Genomic DNA, 12959 nt, shown 5'->3' with positions numbered 1-12959 from the left:
CAAAACAAAATTAATAAACAATAAAATACTGAATAAACAAGTTGTTTGAAGCTTTTGAAGCAAAATATGGATTACTATTTTTGGGGGGATGGGCGTTTATAATTGTTTTGACACTATGAATTATCAGCATTCTGAAAGCACAGTATTTCCTTTTTACAGTTACTTCAGGCAGTCTTGGTATTTAAGTGTCTTTTTCTGTCTTCATATCTCTCTATAGACGATTTTCCTCAATTTTCTACCGATGAGAAACCGTGAGAGCAGTTGAGCTGTAGCTGAATGTCCAGGAAACCTGATGTCCACGTGTCCATTTCCCACTACATCTGTTTTGACTGGCTCTTTAGGGGCTCGTATTTCAAGTAGGAAAACAGCACAGGAGAGCACAAGAATCCCAAGAAATCTGTAAATCTGGGTTTATTTTGGACTCTTGCCTTTTTAACTGGGATGAACACTTGTAAAGAAACAGATTATATAACTAAATTGGCATGACGGTCAAACACCACACTTATATGAAAACCATTGTATTGGTACTGTTCACAATTTTAATAAATTAACTTTTCAACGTTTCTGTCTGTGCAGCTTTACATTTATTGTCTCCTTTCATGCTCCTTTGTCAGCTGCAAACTGACAAAAGAGCATTAAAATTCAATTAATTAAAACAAAATGATCTTCTTAACTCTTTTCAATGCTTGAGTTCAATGATACAAACTATTGTGGAGGATATTTAGACAACTCAAGCCCGGTAAAATGTATTAAGGATGAAACTACTTATGATATTATTGTTTAAAAGTTACAGAGCTGATTTATTCTACCTAATAGAAATTAATTAATGTGATTATTTATCTGAGGTTATTTCTGTAATGATGTGAAGGTTGTGCTGCTAAATTTCTCAGTGCCTGGAAAATAAAAAAAACATTACGTAAAATTCTAAATTTCTAGAACTTTTTAGTCACTTTACAACTTTACGATGACTTTTGTGTGTGCTAACAGTGACTGAAAATCTGGAAGATTTAGTATATACTTGTTGTGTTAGTGTTGCTACAACATGCATCGCTAAACATTCAGTCTTTACTGACAGACAAGTGTAGCTAAAACCACCTCTGGAAAGACTCTACCTTTGGCTTCAAGACATGGCAGCTTTTACAATAGGGGATCAGTGTTACTTTAATATCATGAGAAATTATTGCAGTTTTTATTAACAGTTTGAATTACTTGCACATGTAAGTATGAATACAGTAAAAAAGTAACCATTATATGACAGCATATTTTAAAAGAAACTGTCAAAATCTCATTTATTTTTACTTTCGATTGCATTATGGGAACATGATCTTTGATTTGGCAACGTTTGATGTTTAAAAGTTTAACAAAGTGACTTTTTTTGACAACTTTGAAACAATACACTGTCTATGTTGGTCATGTACAGGTACAGTTAATTTTAGAGCATGGTGTAAACAGGTCACAATCACAACAGTAGTTGAGGGGAATCTATATTTTTAGTTACAGCACACATATTTATACTGTTTACATTGTTTCCTTTTTACAAGTTAATTGCTTATTATATTTAGTGTATTTGAACATCCTAAAAGAGCTGCTGGTCACACCTTATTTTAAGGTACAATTCACATTGACTAGGACTTTGAGCTCTGTGTGTATTAATAGTTATAAGGAAGCAGTTGTGTTAGATATTAGAGATGTAGAATAAGATCATACTTTATAAGTACTAACAAACAGCCAGTGTCTTAATAATACACAGGTAATAAGTAGTTAATTGTGGGAATTAGTACTTAAATTAAAGTGTTACCTAGCTGCTTACACTATTTTGAAGTTTGTACTGTATGCTTACCATAACATTATAGAATATTCATTCATTCTTTCATATATTACAAGTGTATTGTATAAAAAAAATATACTTAAAAGCGTATTAGATAGAGGTTAAAGACACCAAACATGGGTCCAAGTTTTAATGTAACATAATTGAAGCTTTGTTATATTTATATAATTAAATAAGATTTTAATAAATAACATTTTGCTGTTTTTCCTTTAGTTTTAGTTATTAAATAGGTCACACTTTATTTTGATGGTCCACTTGTTGAATTTTAGTTACATTGCATCTACATGTCAACTAATTCTCATTAGATTAGACTGTTAGGTTGGAGTTAGGGTTAGAGTTAGTGTAAGTCGACATGTACTTGCAAAGTTTCTTATAGTCAGTTAAATATCTGTTGAAGGAGCAGTATCAGCAGATATTAAGCAGACAGTCTACTAATACTCAAATGGACCACCAAAATAAAGTGTTACCGTTAAATATTACACGGTTATAATGTGTGAGTATTGATTATAAATACTCACACATTATAACCATGCACTGAATCTGCACTGAATCATCAGTCATGCCAAAACTAGTATGTTAAACATTAACCCAGCCCTTTATAAACTTCTAATGTTTGAGATACTTATATAACTATGTAACACTTGAGATACTAAAATAATAAGTGGGATTGAATCCATATGGTGGATATTATGATTACACACTCACAAACATAACAGTGCGGGAGTCAAACAGCTCCACTAAGAATGTTCCCTGCCGCATCTATGTGAATTATCTCACACTCTCTCCAACACATAACAAAGTGTAAATGGAAAAAAAACCTCTCCAATGCCAGAGTAAATCTGAGAAAAAATGTAAACAAATATGAGATCAGAGCGTTTATAAGACCCTGTGAAATGCAGTTGGAAAAAGCAACAAGGTGAGTCGCTGTTAGAAATTCAAAGTCACATTCAGCCACAACTTTGAATACGTGGCTCAGGCTTCGGAGGTTTGGAAATTTTCCAGCAGCTCCTGCCAGCTGTAGTTCGCAAGCTGCTTTCCGAACACAACCTTGTACACCCAAAAACTTGATAAGATTTGTGGCCAGCACATGGCAATTCACACTTAGATCTTTCCTCACACACCAAAGAAATCTCACAACAGAAGTTGGTTGTGAGTGTAACAATGGTGTTACTATTTCACAAAAATGTATATCGATTTTGTTCTTCAGCTTCACATTGGTGACAGTGTAATCAACAGCTGGCACTTTGAGAGTCAAAAAACATATAAAGGTAAAACAAATGTAATACCTATGAGCATTTGAGGAAATAATGTTGTAAATAATGTTTGGGGTTTTTTCAGACCAAAAAAACCAGCTCTGTGTCATGAGAAAACTATATGGTGGCAGAGAGAGCGTAACGTGCTGAAATTTAACACATGCAGTTACAAAAAACGCCAGCAAATTAAGAAAAGATCTTCATCCGTTTAACAGCATACGTGCTGCAAATCCTCACAACGCAAACAGGTAAAAACAATGCACTGCATTTTCACACAACACAAACAATTTACGAAAATGACTGCATTTTCTCACAATACTTGCAAAAAGAGTGGAACTATTTCAAGAGGACCCTAAAACATGACACACACCACTGTGCTGTGACAATTGCTCAGTGAAGTTGTAGGTGATCTTTAAAATGTGAGTTTTTTGTTTGTTTATTTTAACATCCTGATTCCTGTGTCTTTTGTATTTCATTAGCCTAAATATTAGGTGGGTCTGTCATGTGTTAGGGTCCCCTTGAAACATTTCCATTGTGTAACATTTTTTTCATAATTTGGCGTTTTATTAATGTGTTTGTGTTGTGAGAAAATGCAGGACATGTGCTGTTAAACAGATGAAGATCTTTTCTCAATTTGCTGGCGTTTTTGTAATTGCATATGTTCTTAAACTGTAGCATGTTAAGCTCTCTCGATTACCGAAAACTATTTTACGTAGTCATGTAAAATGAAGTGGCTAATTCATACAAATTCTTATTATTTAATTCATATGAAACGTATGATATTTAAAAGGAGGAATGCCCCCAAACCCCACCCCAAAACGTAGCCATCATTATTAACAATACCCTGTAGAATCTACAGTAACTTACTGTAAATCAATTACAGTAAAAATTCAGTTTTTACATTTACAGCACCATTTATCTTGCTGTATATGTATTCACAGTATTGTACATCTTTAAAATATACAGAAATGTTCACATTGCAACTGTCAAACAGTAAAATAAAATGCAGTCTGAATTACAGTTAAATTCTGTGTAATTTACAAAAATCGCTAACAGTGTCCTACTAAAACACAAGTGAAATCACACAAATTCATATGAATTAGCCACTATGATTCAAATTGTCACAAATTGCTGTAAGAATGCAGTACAATAATTCAATTGATTTTGGTTTTGTTTTACCTGTATGCGCTGCGCTGATAACATTTTTTCAATCACCCTTTTTCAAGGAATTTTTTTTTCCAACTAAAAAATCTTCTTTAATGTTCTACTGAATAAAAAGGTCACCAAAATCTTGGATGTCCTGATGATGAATAAATTAACATCACGTTTTTAACTCTTGAACTCTTGAAGTTTAAAAATATAATAAGCTAAACATGAAATTCTGGAGTAACTGAGACTTGATGAGTAATGAATGCATCCTAAATGCAGTGCTCACTCTGCATACTCAGAGAAGCTAAATATGGCTTAACATCATTCAAGAGGTGTCTGTGACCAAATTAAATACTCATAAATTATACGTTGTTTTGGCAAGGCAATTATCACTCATCTGAGAGGATATAAAAGCGAAACAACCTTTCTAGACATCTCTTATTAGCATAACGAATTAATGGATTGTCACTATAAAGTTTCCAAGATTTAGCATTCATTTGCCAGCCTGAGATGTTGACCTTTTGTACTGTGGTCTGGTAAAATTCCACACTGCATGGTAAAAGTCATTAAAGTGTCTGACCCGTCAGGCTCAATGCTAATTCTGTTATGGGAATCTGCAGGCTGAAACAGAGAACTGTACGGTCTGTAGTGTGGATGTTCTGTTTGCCTGTAGACACGTGAACACAATTAACAGTAATGAAGCATTGCAGAGGAATGTTTCGGAAATATGTTGCATCTTATCATACATTCACAGGCATTATGTCTTGATTACACTAACAACTGAAAGATTCGGCTTTTGGGGGAACTTAATTTAACATGTACTGTAAATGCTACAACCTCAAATTTATAAGTTGCATCAAATTAAGGCATTTTATTTCATAAAAAGGCAACAAAATGATTTAAACATAAAGCTGACTCTCTTTTACCTCATATTAAAAATGAAGTTGGAATATAGTTGATTAATTTTAATAAGTACTAAAATTTTTAAGAGTTGTTTTACTCTTAAAGGAATTTTTAAGGCATCTTTAAGGAATTGTGTTTTACTAAGAAGTTTTAAAAATGTGTAATTTTACTTTGACTTGTGCATTTTAGTGCAGACTTCAGTCAACCTGCAGCCACTGCAATAAGTTTATTTTTTCTTGTCTACGTGATTGACATTTACTCTAATGTGTCATCTACCATTGATCATTTGTTAAATTTACAAGCAGTGGTTTCTGTACCCATTTTTTCAGTAAATTTAAAACAAAACTATAAATAGATCATGGGGAAATTAAAATTAATTTAGTGTTATTTCATGTAAGCTTCTCTCAAAAAATAACGTTTGCTGTTTGTTAAAACAACGTATATAAAATGAGCTGAAACAACACAGTTCTTCAGGTTTATTTGTAACAATTTAATTGTTTTATGTTCAATCCACCTAAATATGTCAAAACTTACGGACTAACTTAGTCTCTTCATGTTGCCCCAACAGAAATTTGTGGAATTATGGAAACCCAGCATTTTTTAAAGTGTATAATATTAACCAACAGTGTTGGGGAAAGTTACTTTAGAAACTAACTAACCACCTGGGGATACTCGATCCAAGACCAGCGACGAGATGATCCCAAGGTTTCTATAATCCTGGACCAGGCCGTATCCTAAGCAGCTGCAGTGGTGGTCATGGAGGAGTGGAGAGCATGAGACTGATTCCTGTGACCATCCAGAGACAGATGAGTCTCGCTGACGTCCAGCTTCTCCAGCACCTAGACTGCATCTCTGCACAAGAAGCTTGGCCATTGGAGAAATGGTCATGCCCAACTGAGCCTGGTTTCTCTCAAGTTTTTTTTAATTCTTCACTTTCGCCAATTGGAGAAGTTTTTTCCTCTCCGCTGTCGCCACTGGCTTGCATGGTTGGGGATCCGTTGAGCTGCGCATCTATAGATTTGCTCTTCAGTGTTTGGACTCTCAGCAGTGAATATTAAACCACACTAAACTGAGCTAAACTGAACTTAAACACTGAAAACTGGACTGACACTGTTTCAATTACTATGACCTTCTATGTGAAGCTGCTTTGATCTACATTGTAAAAGCGCTATAGAAATAAAGGTGAATTAAATTTAATTGAATAGAAAGTAATACATTACAATATTAAATTACTTACCAAAAACTAGTTGTCTTATTTAGTTCTTTTTATGGTAATGCGTTATATTGCTTTTAAGTAACTTTTTCTGATCTCTTTCAGAACTTGCGGTTAATTTATTTTTTAAAAAAATTATAGAGAAACTCTGTAATTAACAACACTCTGTATAATCTTCATTTAACGAAAAAAAAAAAACATAAAAATGTATGTAGGATAATGTTATCTTTTGAAAACGTCCTGACCCCAGAGCTCTACATGCCATATATACAAATTAATGATAGTTTAAAGCAATATTTGCTACTTTTGTACTTTTTGTCTTGTGAAAAATAATGAAAATATTAAGAATCAATAATTTTAAGAATTAATTGTTTATTAAGATACACAACAATGTAAGTTTCTGCCATCTTAATTTCTGTCTGTTCCTACATTGCGTGCGGGATTCAACGTGACTACATTCATTTTTATTTTAGCAATTTTTTTAAAAAGTGAATTAACCAAACTAAAAAAGTAACTTATTACTTTTAAAGAGTATATTATTACTTAATTATTAAAAACATTAAATTAATGCATTTTACACTTTTTTTTAACTTTTTTTACTTTTTTATACTTTTCACGTTACTTAGAAAAGTAATATTATAACATAACTCCTGTAATGCATTACCCCCAACACTGTTAATCAGCATTAACACACAGAACCATAATGTAAAGTTAACATCAGCACAAACCACAAGTTCAGCTAAAGAGGGTTTAAAAGCCATATGTTATGTAATATTGCTGGTGAATTGAGTCATGCTGAATGTAAACTAGTCGAAACTACATTCCAGAAAAGCAGCATTTAAACTCTCATCAACAGTCAATAGATGATGACTTTCAAAAAATCGCACCCTTATTCTAACTTACATATTTCTACAGTGCAATATCCTATTACATGAACACCAAAAATTCTTTCATGGAAAAATCCCCTATAAATTACATTTCTCAGCTGCAAAATGTCACACTCGTGTATCAGCCAAAAATTTCACCCTGAAGGCAATTTGCCTACTATCAAGAGAAGAAAGGGATTTAGACCCTTTTCCTGTCGAGACCACCTCAAACCAGCACCACTCCTCAACAAACTGCCTGATCAAGAGTGAAGTGCTAACTTGAGTAACCAGATTGGCTGTTACCTAAGGCAGATTTCGTCAATGCAGCACAAGAGAACTGGCTTGTAACGTGATTGTCTGTGGTCTCTGGATCCGATTTGTAAATGCTAAATATTACTAAGTATTTTTCCAAGTATATTTTGGTCAGATAACCCTTCAGATTAACTGTCAAACAGTCAATGAGTTATTTGTGTAAACTTTAAAGGATTGGAGTAAAACATTAGGATGGTAGTAGTGATTGAGGAGCTGGAGAAGGAGAAAGACAGAGAAAGCAGTGGGGGAGGGTGGTGAAGAAAGGAGGGTGAGGTGTGCTGTGACATCCAATAACTATATTAACCCTTTACTTCCCACTGCCACTGATTCTCAGAACTTAAGCATTTGATTTACTAAACCTTGGGTTTTTAACCTTTTAGACTACAAAAGTCTCATGGTTCCCACAAAAATATTAGGTGGCAAAACTTTTTTTGAAAAGTCGAAAGCTATACCAAACTACAATAATGATTAAAAGTGTAAAATGTATGTTTTTACAGTAACTTACCTTTACTGTAAAACCCAACAGTCAACTTTATCAAATGAAATGAGTGTAGCTAACTCAATATTTACTGAAAGTAATTCTACTCATTTGAAAAGAGTTTTGAACTCAGTGTTGAAGGTAATGAGTTAATTAAATACCTCATTACTTCAGCTTAAATGGAGTAAGTTCACAGTACTCATATAGGGTTTTTTAACTCAAATGGTTTGTTGCAATCGGTTTCTTCAAACAGTTTGAGTTACCTTAACTTATTGGGTTTTACAGTACTCAGTTGGTTGAAAACGTGTGCGCGTGCTGATGTTTGTGAGAGTTTGTTTCCCAAAAAAAAGAAAAACAAATTGACAGCAAACGTTTGAATAGCACTTTGCTTTGTTGTAAAGTAATTATATTGTAATTTTAGTACTTTCTATTTTGTTTAATGTTATTTTTATTTGATGCTGAATGCACTTGAACATGCACTTACATGAAACTGCTGAGAACTTGTGGAGAACTTATGAATTAATGTGTAAACCAATTGAAATAGCACCAGAATTCTCCGTCATACATTGTAAAAAAAAAAAAGGTAAAATAACGGACGTTAAATTACAGACATTTACCATAAAATAACAGACGGTAAACTACAGAAACTTACCGGAAATGTAATTTAAGGATTTTTTTTGTAATTTAACATCCATTATTTTCCAGTAAATGTCTGTAATAAAAAAACATAACATCATGGATTTGTTTTTACAATTTACACAAAAATAAATATCTCCTGCAAAACCTCTGATTGAACTTTAATTAGCAAAATGCTAACTAAGCTTCAGCATTCAGTCTTTAAATTCATGTTTTGTTTTTAGATATACAGTTAGATATGGCCATTGTTGCATTCATATTGAACATAACACACTCAGTTAAATTGTAAGTGGACCCAAAACTCATATATTCACTGTTTATTACACACCAAGAGACACTTGGCAGCGTTTACACTTATTCCAATAATCCAAACAAACAAAACAATCGCACACAAGTTTATTTTAATCTAACCAAACCGGCCATGTTTAAACACACCCAAAGAACCACCGAACCAAATCAGTAACCAAACAACTTTAAATCCCAATTGTAACACTAACAGCCAAATTTGCAGCAACAAAATAGTTTGTGGACCAGTTTTGGCAGGTTAGCAAATCCCACCTTCTATATTATATGAACTCATTGACAGTCAGAGCTAAACAACCATCTCTCCACCCACTCCAATTCAGTCACATTCCTCTCCTTGCCTCCATCCATTTTCTGTCGTTCTCTGTAGACTCTCTCCCTATATGTCAACATCTCACACTATTGCGATCCATTTTAAGGCCTTGGCTAGCAGTATATTACAGGGCTCGAATGCTCTTTTTATGGCAGACACATCGGTAGTAGTGTACTTGCCCGTGCTTGAATTGCCTGAGTATTTCCCAGGAGATAATATGATCCCTTCAACTGAGAGGCCACATACATATGTGTGCCAAAACTCTGGCTCCAGTGAATGATGCTTTACTACCAGATTACATTTTCCACATTAGATCCAATTCACTCTTAAACCCTCAGGACTCAAAAAGGCCAGGTCTAGTCATTGTTGTAGACCACACAACGCACTCGCTGACCTCTCCGCAGGCTCATTTCCCCCAGCTGAAGCCATGTACATTCAGTATGTCCAGGACATCCGTTTAAAAAAAGCTACGGAAGCCATTTGAGGTTTATCAATTGTGTTGGGTCAAAACTACAGTGTGTACATTGTGGCTTGAACACCCCTTCCAATTATTTTACACATTCCATTTTCGTTGTCCACCTGATAATGATTTCCTCCAATTTTCCTCTTAGATAACGGCGGTATGTGGAAATAGATTGTTGTTTTGGTCATACTCTGATGTTTCTTTCACACTTTAGCCACAAAACTTCATGTGAGAAGATTACGAAATAAAAGCGGAAGTTCTTCACCTTAAGTCGACAGCTAAAACTGGTAAGCAAGAAGACATTGTGTGAATCCAGGCGCAAAAAATCTACTAAATAAACACTGGGTGAAGGGACTCTTGTTCTTTTTTGGTTAAATTTACTTTTTTAAACAAACAGAGGAGGAAATACTGGGCATTTAATTTTAGCATTTTTAAAAACAGAGTTAAAGTTATCATGTTAAAATACTATAAATAAGCCATACTACATAAATAAAATACTACAAAGAAGCCATTTGAAGGCTGAAATGTGTAAACACTTTAGTGCTTTACTGTCTGTTTGTCATCCAGCAGCAGGTAAGAAGTGTAAAGAGAGAGATTTCATAAGAGATAAGAAATGTGCTTATATTTCTGCTATCAAACACAAAAATAAAGAACTAACGAATCACACCGCACACTTCCCCTGTATTTTTGTCTGGTTTTCCAGTGCAAATATCATTTTTTTTACATCAAAATGACAGTAGATAAGAAACTTTGTTTTCTGATTTCAGAAATTTATCAAAATTAAGCAAGCTTCCCATTAAATCAAGAACACATATCAGCCAATGGGATCAGAAAATAAACTTCAAATGGTAAAGTATTTTTTATACCCCACTGACAGATTTTTGCTCCTCTTTTAAATTTCTTTTAAAATTCTTCAATTTTCAGAAAACAATAGCATCTTCAGTAAATGTACATTGATTTATAATAAATAACATTTTTATTGGAAAACAAAAATACTACTGAAGTAATAGTGTTTTTTTTTTTTTTTTTTGCAATGCATGCAGTATTTAATTACACAGATTTATGCATGTAAGACCTTCTGTTCTGACTTAAGACTTAAGACAACTAAGCTTTCAGTTTAACTTTTTAAGACCCACAGAAACCTTAAATTGCATGTGAATTGAATTGCACTTGAAAAGAGTAGCTTTGCAGTTACAGTTGTGATGGGCTCAGTGGGATAGCAAAGTGTCTGCTGGCTGTTTAAATGACTCCCAGCAGGTGAACATCCGTGTATTGATTACCTACTGTTTCATGAACACTTTGTATTGGGACAATCTGCTCATTTGACATATTGAATTTCATACAATAGTCAAGTATGTTTCAATAAATGATGCTAATAGTAAATAAATTACAAACTTTTGCTCTGATTTAACTTTGTAGAGTAAGAGTAACTGAGTAATTAATGCCCCTTTTTGCTGAATGCACAACACAGTTGCTCTTTAAAAGTCTTTACTGAATAAATCCTCGTGGCCAACTTCTCACAATTCAACGTGGAGCACCGTGTACCCTTACACATTGCGTAACAATTTTTGGATAGTTTGAATATTTTTAGCTCTTTATACACTAATTGGTTTTGAAAAGACTTCAGCGTATCAGAAGAATAATCAAGATGTAATCGCAATTCCTCCAAGGAACACACCGAAGAGTAAAGAGAATGAGAAAACACTGCAAGTTGACAAGTTACCTGTCAAGTTTTTTTCTTACATTGTCATGGTGGTTTAGCTTTAAAGAAACATTCCACACATCAAATCTTTTCGAAACAAACCCAACACAAAGAAACAGTTGCTTGTCCAAATTTTACAGATATTTTTTGGGTGGGTCCAGCAACAGTCAACAGAAAAAAAACTCTCAAAACATAGTGAGAGGCTTAACATATGCTGCCTTAAATTTGCAACCATGTATCTCCAAGAATAAATCAACTAGTGGCCTTTTATATCTGGCTCTAGTCCTGCAATTGGATATATGATACTAGCAAAACGTCATTTACAGTCTGCATAAAAAGATTTTCCTCTGCAGCTCTCAAACACACATACACACTTTCTCTATTATTCGAAGTCACATATAGCCTTTTCTTTATTACACTGTGGAGTAAAAGACAAAAAACAGTACAAACAAAAGAAAATCTCACTAACCTAAACAAATCTTCTAGATATAAAAAAGCCACTTAAATCTGCAATCAATTTGAATCAAATAGGAATTTGTATAACAGTAAAACAGGCTTGTTATAACACAATAAAGCTGTAATTACGTTAACCAAACTCTCCTCAGCCATTAAGCCTTTACTGTCAACTGCAGTTTGATTTTTATATCCCATGTGCTCAAGCAAGACAACAGATCTTCAGAAAAGAAAGACCCTCTCACCTTTTTAAATGGCTGTTGTTGTTTTCTCAAATACAGTGCTGGTGAAGCATTCTCTGAGAGCTTTTCTTGGTTGAGGTGTTGCGTTTTTATCCCAGTTGTTAAAAGGTTTAAGTAGAGCCCAAGAGAGAAAGAGAGAGAGGACGGTGTGGTTCTTCTGAAGAGAGTAAGGCAGGAGGCAAGGGTGGGAAGCACATGGAGAAAAAAAGCCCTGAAAGGGAGGGAGGGAGCTTCTCAATGCAGTCTCGAATTGCATGTGATGTCACGTACAACACAAGCCACTGTTGAACTCTCGTCATGCAGGCAACAGCTTTCTATTCAATGGCTCTTTGACATGGGTTTGTCTCTCATTCAGCAAACTGATGGAATGGCTTGCAGTCCAAAATGAAGACATATTTTCAGCTGGAAGTGTTTAAACTCTGAATTAAATGGGTGAAGGTGGGTTTGGAGATTTAAAGGGTTTCTCCTTCCCCTGTTTTCTTGGAGGGCTTCATGGAATTGTGGTCACAATAAGGATCAGATGTTTTTTGGAGTTGTAGTACAGTGCTCAGCATGATTGAGTACACCCCATTTTGAAAATGAATATTTTTATCCATTTCTCAGTGAATATAGGCAATGTATTTTGGTACATTTAAACAAAACAGATTTATTAAACAGATATATTTATTAAAATTATATTTTAGTCACCAAACATATTTAGAAATTGAACAATAATACAATTAAATTCAAGCTAATATTGTAAAGAATATATTACAACCTACAAAATTTCAACTAATTTTTAAAATTTTTTGCCTCTCCTGATTTTTCCTCTTTTTTTTATTTGTATTTAATATTTTTCTATAAGG

The 12959-nt window shown here is 33.9% G+C and overlaps 1 protein-coding gene across 1 annotated transcript in view; it reads right to left on the bottom strand.

Annotated features, from left to right (window-relative positions):
• Positions 1 to 12303, bottom strand: part of slc38a5b (solute carrier family 38 member 5b) — a 33558-nt gene extending 21255 nt beyond the window's left edge. Inside the window, exon 1 of the mRNA XM_056463655.1 lies at positions 12118 to 12303. The gene's annotated coding sequence lies outside the window, so the exon portion shown is untranslated. The remainder of the gene's footprint in view (positions 1 to 12117) is intronic.
• Between the last annotated feature and the right edge of the window lie 656 nt (positions 12304 to 12959).

This window comes from Danio aesculapii, chromosome 8, assembly GCF_903798145.1.
Source record: "Danio aesculapii chromosome 8, fDanAes4.1, whole genome shotgun sequence".
In the NCBI taxonomy this organism is placed as follows: domain Eukaryota; kingdom Metazoa; phylum Chordata; class Actinopteri; order Cypriniformes; family Danionidae; genus Danio; species Danio aesculapii.
This window is presented reverse-complemented; position numbering and strand designations above follow the sequence as displayed.